The sequence below is a fragment of the Camellia sinensis genome, chromosome 9 (assembly GCF_055761805.1).
Source record: "Camellia sinensis isolate YWXY chromosome 9, ASM5576180v1, whole genome shotgun sequence".
In the NCBI taxonomy this organism is placed as follows: domain Eukaryota; kingdom Viridiplantae; phylum Streptophyta; class Magnoliopsida; order Ericales; family Theaceae; genus Camellia; species Camellia sinensis.
The window spans coordinates 33,557,327-33,567,299 of NC_138969.1; positions in this window are offsets into that span (position 1 = coordinate 33,557,327).

The following is a 9,973-nucleotide window of genomic DNA, read 5'->3' on the forward strand; positions in this document are numbered from 1 at the left end:
ACTTCGCTGATTATTACGGCGGTCAGCTCGCGGCCGAAGCAAATTGCAAAATTGCATTCAAAATTGCATGTCCGCCCATGTTCGCTCGAGCCAAGGAATTCTCGCTCGAGCTAAGGCTTTCTCGCTCGAGCCAAGGAGTTCTCGCTCGAGCCAAGGATTGCGTCCATACAAAAACCTGAAAGAGTGTATTCCTCGCTCGAGCCAAGGATCCGTCGCTCGAGCCAAGGCACTAGTAGAAATCATGAAAAATACACTCCTCGCTCGAGCCAGCAAATCTTCGCTCGAGCGAGCCTCAGAATCCGGATTTCTCAAGGAGTTTGTTTTCTTCCCAATCTAGGATTACTTTTGGTTCTCTATAAATACTTGGTTTTCTCCCAAAACTAAGGCATTGATTGAAGTTCTTCAGATCTTATTTTTTGGATCTTAAGGTTTATATCTGGAGATATTTTGTTTGTTTTCTTTGATGCTTTTATTGAGTCTTCAACTCATGATTTAAAGAGAGTACATCAAAGGTTTGTTTGTTATACACAAAAGAGAGAGTTGTTCTTCAGTTGTGGATTCTGAAGAATTCGAGTCTGAAGCTTTGGTGGAATCCAGAGTGGCTCATCAGAAAGACAATTCCGTGGTGAAGATGGGGTTGGAAGAGGCACATAGAGGTTGGTTCAATTAGGCGTTGTGGATTCGCTAGGTAATTGAGAGTATACCTGTGTAATTCCTTTAAATCTTCTTAGTGGATTGTTCTTGTGGCTGTTGCCCGTGGTTTTTTGATCACAGTTGGAGGTGTCCAATTGTGATTTTTTTCACGTAAAATCATTGTGTCTCTTTGTCTTGATTGTTTGATTGGGATTGTTATATTCTGCTTAAAATTGATACATAATCACAAATCAACATTTAGGAAATTTCTAGATTTTTCAAGAATAAAGATGTTTGTTTAACTAAAATGGTAAACTTGCTATCTCCTACTTATTTGTCTCGAAGCCTTTGCCTTGATTTGCAGACCAAATTGGCTTCATTCATAAGAACTCAAAAAGACAACATAAATTTTAAAATGTAATTGCTAAAGTATAATCATTGAGATGATTGGTAATATTAGCAACAGACAAAGTGAGTTTTCTTGTAAGTTAATTGACTCTAGATTTCTATATAACTCATTTAGGGGCACGAATGCATCTTCATGGAATTCCCCCGTCACAATTTTGGGTGTTTGGAGTTGGCTTTTCTACTTTTGTTGAGTTTTTTTCGTCTTTAATAGATTATTTTTTAAAAATTCAAGAAGTTTTACACTTTTAATTCTACTTGACTAGACAGACAAAAAAAAGTAAAAATTGAAAGAGAAAAAAAATTCCACAAAAGACACCCAAAAAAAGCCAAAAACAATTTTTTTGGGGATTTTTTTAACTTTTTAGATTTGTTTACACAGAACCGGCTTGAGAAGTAAAAAATTTTGACATAATTTAAAATTTAAAAAAAACAAAAAAACAAAAAAAAAAATCAGAAAAAAATATGGCCCTAAGGCATAGTTTGGGAAGTTGATTTTGGTGGGTTAGGGGCTAAAATAGTTACAAAAAAATAAAATAAGTTATTTTAATCACAAAAAATAAAATATTAAATCTAATCTATAATCATTATACTCCTCTCTTATAAAAAAAAAGTCTAAAAAATTAAAAAATCAAAAAATTCTTTATAAATCAAACTTTTTAATCTTAAATTAAAATAATTAAAAAAAAATTAAATACTTTCTAAACGGAGGCTAAGTAAGCCTTATTGCAGAGAGAAGACCCTGTTTGAGTCAAACGAGAAATAGACAAAAACAGCCCTTGTTTTCTACAAGCCACTGCTGTCAGTCCAGCACCGAATGTCGTTGATATAAAGAAATGAAGAAAAATCAACAAAGGTGTTATGATCATGTCAGCCCAGTACCAAATGTTGTTGATATAAAGAAGTGAAGAAAAATCAACAAAGGTCTTATGATAATATGGGCTGGTAGGACCAACCTTATTGTTGCGTTTGTTTAGCGGATGACGAGTTTGTTTGGAAAGTGAGTTATTTTTTAATTTTTTGATTTTTTTTAGTTATATTAGTCTGAGATTAAAATATTTGGTTTGGGAAAATTTTTTGACTTTTTTAATTTTTTTTTTTATGAAAAAAAGAATGTAATGATTATAGATTGGATATGATGTTTTGTTTTATTGAACTAAAAAAATCTATTTTGTTTAATTTTTGCCAAAAAATCTTCAAACCCAACTTTCCAAACATAGGCTAAGTTGGATGGAATTGTTAATGAGATAATAGTTAGTAAAAAAATTATTAATATGGGAATTATTAGTGAATAGATTAAGTAAAAGTATGTTTATTTCGATGATAGTGTGAGAATGGTGAGTGATGGGATTGTTAAATTATTTTTATATAAAATAAATAAAAAAATTATTTTTATATTAAAAAAAAACTAAAACAAATATTAAAACAGACAAGTGCAATTGATAAAAAAATTTATATACAAAATAGATTAAATCATCTCCCTATGTTATTAATCACACCAAAAATCTAGCCAAACTAATTCTCCTGCGGGAGAGATTGTTAAGCCTCTTACACTGTTAATTCTCCTTCCAAGTCATCACCCCAGAGCCATACCAATCTAATACGACCCCACACTGGTAAAAAAAACATGACTTAAAGGCCCCGACAAACCATACACAATTTCAAAAGTGCGATTCAAATTTCTACTAGTATGCGAATCCATAACTTACCACTAAATAATTTAGGGGTTGTTTGGGATAACCTAAATAAGTATATTTTTTGTCTTTTTACGAAAAGATGTGCAAAAAAGTAGAGAAGTGATTTGATGAAAAAAAGATAAACGGCAGTGATAGGTAGCTCAAAACCGAGCGGCTCGAAATGGCTCGAATTCAAAAACGGCCTCGTTTTTTAGATGAAGGTGAAGCAGAACCAGAAGCAGGGGAGAGGAAGAGAAGGAGGGAGGGAGGGAGGGAGGAGGAGGAGGGAAGGAGGAAGGAAGAGGGACTGGAGGGGGAGGAAGAGGAGGGACTAGAGGGGGCCCAACATTTGGGGATGGAAGTGGGGGGCGGAGGCGAGGCAGAGCCGGCGATCGCTGGTGCTGCAATGATCGGCGGCAGCGAGGCGACGGCGGTGGTGGTAGCGAGACGAGCAGCGACGATCCTCTCTCCCTCTTTCTCCTTTGTTCTTCCTCCTCTCTTCTTCCTCTCTTCTCTTCCTCTCTCTCCTATGCTTCTTCCTCCTCTCTTCTCTCCCTCTTTCGAGCCAATTCGAGCCATTGGATTTGAGATACGGCTCATTTCCGAAAGATAAAAAGATGAATTATTTTGGTGTTACCAAACTTGGCCTTAGTGCCACATAAGTGACTTTTGAGACTCAACTCCTGGGTCACCTTTCTGTAGTTAGTTTTTTTTTCTTTTACATTCATACGTATATGAATATATATAGGGTTCGGCTTTGGTCCAGTCTGAGATCGAATTGGACGGTAATGTTGGACTTGTGGGGGTCTACAACGGGTCTCGTTTTGATAATCCGAACCGTTTAATATGTAGAACTCGTCGAGTACTATATGCCTACTAAAAATCACATTTGATCGAATATCAATAACTATGTAATCAAATCAGTTTTGTATTAAAAAAATGGATGGTGAATAAATTAACGGTCGACAAAAAATTATTTTGATCACATAGCTATCGATATCCGATCAACGTGATTTTTTATAGGCATATAATACTCAACGAGTTATACACATTAAACGGTTGGAATTATTAAAATGGGACCCGTAGTAAGCCCTCACAAGCCTAACAATACCGTCTAATCCGATCTTAGACTGGACCAAAACCGAGCCCATATATATATATATATATATGCACCCACATGAAAAGGTGACTTATTGGTTTCACATGCATTTGCCAAGAAGCCCTTTCCTTTTTACCATTGACTAAAAGCATCCTTTTAGGATCCCATGGGCCATGGCTGCTCCTTAACCTTTATTGGTAACGGGATATGCACTTCCAACTTATAATTGGGGGCAAGACCCTACGACAATGCAACTACTTTACTAATATGAAAAATAAATATTCGGCTATTAGAGACTCCAAATTCCACATTTTTCAATATCACTTCTAATGACGTGGTTAGACTCTATGTAAAATATTCCCATACGACTCTCTTATCTTTGGCCCATAATTTCATATCATTGGATGAAATTCGGAGATTAAATTCGGGGATAAATTATTTTTTTTAAATAAAATAAAAAGATACAACACTGCAACAATGTTACGTCTTACATTGATTCATTTTTTTCTAAGTGTACTCATGTCCACCAAATATAACAAGAGTAGAGATTGAGATTTTTGTTCGAGCCTGTGCCTAAATTGACATTTGATTCTCTAATTTTCAACGTTTGCAAAAAAGAAGGCAAAAAAGAAAAAAGAAAAAGAGGAAGAAAAGAGTTTACTGTTGACAACATAATAAAATTAATAGTTTTTCATATAAATTAGAGGTAAGGATCTGAACTAGAGAGATGTTGTTTGGGCCAGTGAAGAGGTGTTGTTGATGTTCGAAAATGGTCCAAACAACTACCTAAAGTGGTGGCTGAAAGTGATTTTTGGCAAGAGGCAGTGGGCGAAAATGATTGGTGGCCTCTAGAGGTGTTATTAGAGTGGTGATAGCGTTGAGTTATGGGTGGTGATCAAAAGAGTTGAGAGAAAGATGAAATAAATAAAAAAATAAATCTAAATAACTCAAACTAATTTTTTTGTTTTACAAAAGTTTAATAAATTTTGTAGACTGTTTATAAGTTTTTGAAAACTAAAATAGATACAAAATGAAATTTTATTTATAGTTTTCAAAAATTCTATAAATAAAAATAAAAAACTGTAAATATAAACATTACCAAACATGAGTTTTGCAACACAAATTTTTACTAGAAAAATGATATATAAGTTCACTTTCTAAATTTAATTATGTGTAAGGGAGATGATTAGTTGATGATTAGAAAAGATTGAAAGAAAGAATTATCTTAGATATTGTAATTAATTGACACATCTTTGAATTTGTTAAGTCTAATTTTTTAACTTGAATAGCAATGCTCATTCCAATAATATTGGAATAATGCTCATTCCAATAATATCCAAAGAGACTACCGCCTATTTTGGTAACTAGAAAAAAAATTAATTTATTAATTTATTTGGATTATATAGCCCCTCCACTTCTTACATATTTTTTCAAAAAATACTAAAAAAATTTACTCTTTTTTTTTTTTTTTTCTACTTTAAGATAGGCCTACATAGACTGGGTTACACCCCATGCAATTGACTTCCAAAGACTGGGCTACCCCACTTCCAAGGACATTAAAGAGGCTTGAAAAAAAATTATGTATTAAAGCAAGAATTGCAATGGAGATGGCCCTGACTCGTAGAGTCAAATCAAGCAAACCTTTCTTTACCACATTCCTGATCAACCTGGTAATTGCCAGCTTGATAACACTTGGGTCTGCAATTATGCAGATTCCAAGATTTTGCTAGGTTTTGTTTTGAAGAGCAAAAGTAAAAACAAAAGCAAAAAGAAATTGTAAGATTATCTCCAACAGTTAACCAAAATTGATATCAAATTTAAATTTTGATGAAAAATATACTTTTCCATACTCCAACCGTTGCATCAAATGAATATCAAAATGAGAAATCAGCAAAAAAAGTATCAAACTGAGAACAAGTTCCGGATTTTACCAAATCACTGTTACTGACCGTTGAAAGAGATACATCGGTTGCCCGGCCGGTTGACCAACCGGTCAACCGGTTCCCTTTGAAATAACTAGGTTCAAACCGGTCAAAAAAGGTTCAAACAGGTAAAAAAAAAAAAAAAAAAATTGCCCAAACCGGTCGACCGGTTGGTCAACCGGCCGGTCGACCACCCGGTCGACCACCTCCCTAATTTTGCTTTGATGCTCACCGTTGGAGCGCCTCGTATCAAATTGAAAAAATCGTCATTTTTTTCATCAGATTTGATGAAAAAAGAAGTTAAGCGTTGGAGATGCTCTAAGGGAGCTGTTTGATAATATTTACGCTTTTTAATTTTTTGTTTATATTTATAAAAAATTTAAAAATTTAAATAAAAATTTGTTTGGTAAATTTTTAATTTATAAATTAGTAGTTTTAGTTTATAAATTTGGCCAAAAAATATAACTCAAAAAATGTGTTTCTATTTTGAGTTTTGAGTTTTTTTTTTTTTACCACCCAACACTAGCCACCACCCGCCACCATTTTCCACCACCGTCTTCCGCCACCACCATCCACCTCCCACCACCACCACCACCCACCTGCCACCCACTTGCCACCACCAACCACCCCTCGCCGCCACCACCACCACCACCACCACCATTACCCACCTGCCATCCACCCGCCGCTACCATCCACCGTCCGCTACCTACCTGCCACCACCACTCACCACCCACCAGCCACCCCCATCCACCACCAGCCACCCACCACCATCAGCCACCTGCTACCTACTACCAACCCGCCACCACCACCACCACCACCACCACTCACTACCCACCTACCACCCACCGCCACCACCCGCCACCGTTACCTACCTACCCACCCACCATCACCACCCGCCACCACCACCCACCCGCCTGCCACCACCTACCACCCATCCGCCATCTGCCACCACCCGCCACCGTCACCTACCCACCCACCATCACCACCCGCCACCACTACCCACCCGTCTGCCGCCTGCCACTACCCACCACCCACTAGCCATCTGCCACTCACCTGCCACCACCCGCCACCACTACCCACCACCCGCCATCCGCCACCCACCTGCCACCACCACCCACCACCTGCCACGCCCCCACTACCACTACTACTACCACCCACTCGCTATCACCCGCTACCGTCACCCACCCACCACCACCCGTTACCCACCACCACCCACTACCCACCACCGTCTTCTACCGCCACTTGCCAACACTTGTCATTTCTCACTCTTTTTTATATTTTAAATTTTTAAAAAATATTTTGTTAATTACCAAACGCGTTTGTAGTTTATGTTTTTCTAAAAATAAACAAAAATCAATTTATAAAATTTTTGTAAATATAAACTGAAAACGTAACCAATTACCAAACAGACCCTAGGTTTCTTTATAGGAAATTTCGATCATGCTGAAATGATTAAGTCGCACCTATTTCATCATATATATGATATGGTGATTAACTCTTATACCAAATCATACATCCAATCCCATACTTCAAACTATAACAGCTTTAACTGTAAACCTAAACTCATCCATCTCAATACTCGACGTAATAGTTGACTCTATCACATAATTATGCCCAAAAACGCCTGTTAGCTAATACAGTCTCTCCCGTTGTCTTTCTCCCATGATATGTATAGCCAAGGATGAGCATGGTTCATATGTATAACTAATAATCAAATCACTATTTATGGGTTCATAGAATTTAAAATTATTTAAATTATAAAAATCTTTAAAGCAAATAAAACACGGTTTGATTTGTTTAAAATTATAATTTCTAATATCTCATCTTTATATTTACTCACAACTTACTTACATTAAGTAATATGAATATCACTTTTCAAACAAAAAATTAGTTAGATGATTGTTTAAAAGTAATTGACAATATTAGGAGATGTTAGGACTAAGTAACAAATTATATATATTTCAACGGTTTAGCTCCAAACAACAATCCTAACTATAACATTAATATAACCAAATCATATAATTGTGTTTGGATCAAACCGATTTAATCTAATTCCAATTTTTTTTACCATTTATCCATCATTAATGACAACTAAAGCAAACTAACATTTGAAAACCCTAATCTTCATGTCTTTTGAGCACAGACAAGTTTAACTATCCCTCCATTGTTAAATTAGTAGTGGGTGTTCTAGGATTTTGGAATTTGAACAGTGGATTTGCAAGAAATGAACACGATAAGAATAGAAATGAGAAAATATGGGGATGTAAATCCTCTATTAGAGAGACAAACACCGATGAGAAAGACGGTGGAGGTGATGATAGTTGTAAATTGGCTTAAGATTGGTTGTTTGGCAAGAATTACATTAATACACTTTCTTATCTTTCTTTTTTTATTTTTTATTTTTTATTTTTGTACATCTTTTAATAAAGGGTAAACTACAAATACACCCCATGAGGTTTAATTAAAATATGAATCGCTCTTGTGATTTTGAAAATTGCATTCCGCTCCTTGAGGTTCCTAATTTCATAACAAATCGTGACTTTTATTAATAAATCACCAAATCAATTAACAGTTTTTAATGATATTAAAAATACATTTTAATTAATAATTTAGGTAATTTTATTATTATATAGGAGAGCAATTATGAATTTTATTTTTTTAATTAATTTTGTTAAATAAAAAATTTTAACAAGGAAGTATTTGTAATTTTTCAAATCACAGGGAATAATCTATATTTTAAGCAAACCTCAGAGGATGTATTTATAATTTACTCTTTAATTAAAAATTTAAAAATATACTTATTTAATTATTCTCCAACCACCTCTATGTTTGGGCACTAAAAGATGAAATTACATGTAAAGCTTTTCTTTTTTTCTTTTTTTTGAATGATATAAAGTAATATTAATATTGGGAGAGTAAAAGTATTTTGAAATATGTAAGCAAATGTATTAGAATTAAGGATGTTCATAGACTCAATTGACCCGTCAAAAAACCAACCCGGCCCAACACACCAGCTTTTAGGCAATTCCGATAGTATGGGCAAATGGATACTGGTGGAGATTTTCCAATTTGCCAAATCCCTAAGAAAATAATGTTATGTTTTTATATGAGTGATTCTACCTGCACTATTAGTTTACTTGTTTATACCCTTCATATGAGATGTTTTTTTCTTTTTTTTCTAATTTTATCTATATGTGAAATTACTTTTAAGGACAAAAAATTAAAATTAAATATATTTTATTATCTCATTACGCCCATTGCTCTTTAATCCCTACTGCTCTTCTTCCCTTCTCAGCTTTTTTTCTTTAGTACATATCTCTTTTCAAAAAGTGAGAATAATGTTTTGATCATAGAAGAAAGCAATGAATGAAGAAACAGTGGTGAAGAACCATCCAGAAAGTGAAATAGCGAATTTTTTTATTTGTTTAGTAGGTTTTCATGTTATTTTTTGAGAGAGTTATTCGACTTTTGTTCAATGTGTTAAAATTGAACAAAATAAAATAGTTCGGAATTATATTGCCGAACAAAAAATATATGTCCAGTAACCCACTACCAAATAAAAGATACATTTCCAGTAATCCAAGGCCAAACATTTTTAATTTGTTTAGTTATTTATTACCGTGCATTTTCAATTTCATTTTTTTTAATATATATATATATATATATATTTTTCTTGAAAGAATTATACTTCTATTCATTGCAACAATGCAAGTGTAATCATCCGATTGCTGAACATCTTGAAAGGCACTCATTTACTAGTAGATTATCTAAGGAGAAAAGATCCTTGTTAGTTAACATGTCAAAGAGTATGGTGAAATCAAAAGAGATATTGATTACATTGAAATGAAAGGATACCTTTAATGCGACAACAATGAAAACAATTTACAATGCACATACAGCGACGGGTGGCTGGACAAATTTATTTTAACTAAACAATATGACACTAGAGTAATCTAATTTCTATAGCAATGTATCACAGAACAGGCACCTTACAAATGGGCTCTAATTAATTTCTTGTTAAAATAAAGTAAAATCATCCAATCGAACGATAACAAATGGTTGGAAAAAAATTAGTTTCTCTAGTAACACAGCACTGAAGTAATTCAATTCTTTAGTATTGTATTACCAAAAGCTATCGGTGTACAAAGATAAAACTGAAAGGGTTTTGAAGATTTTTTAGTTTAAGGTTAGTTTTGGTATTATAATGAATGTAATGAGAATTATAATTTTTTTTTTTT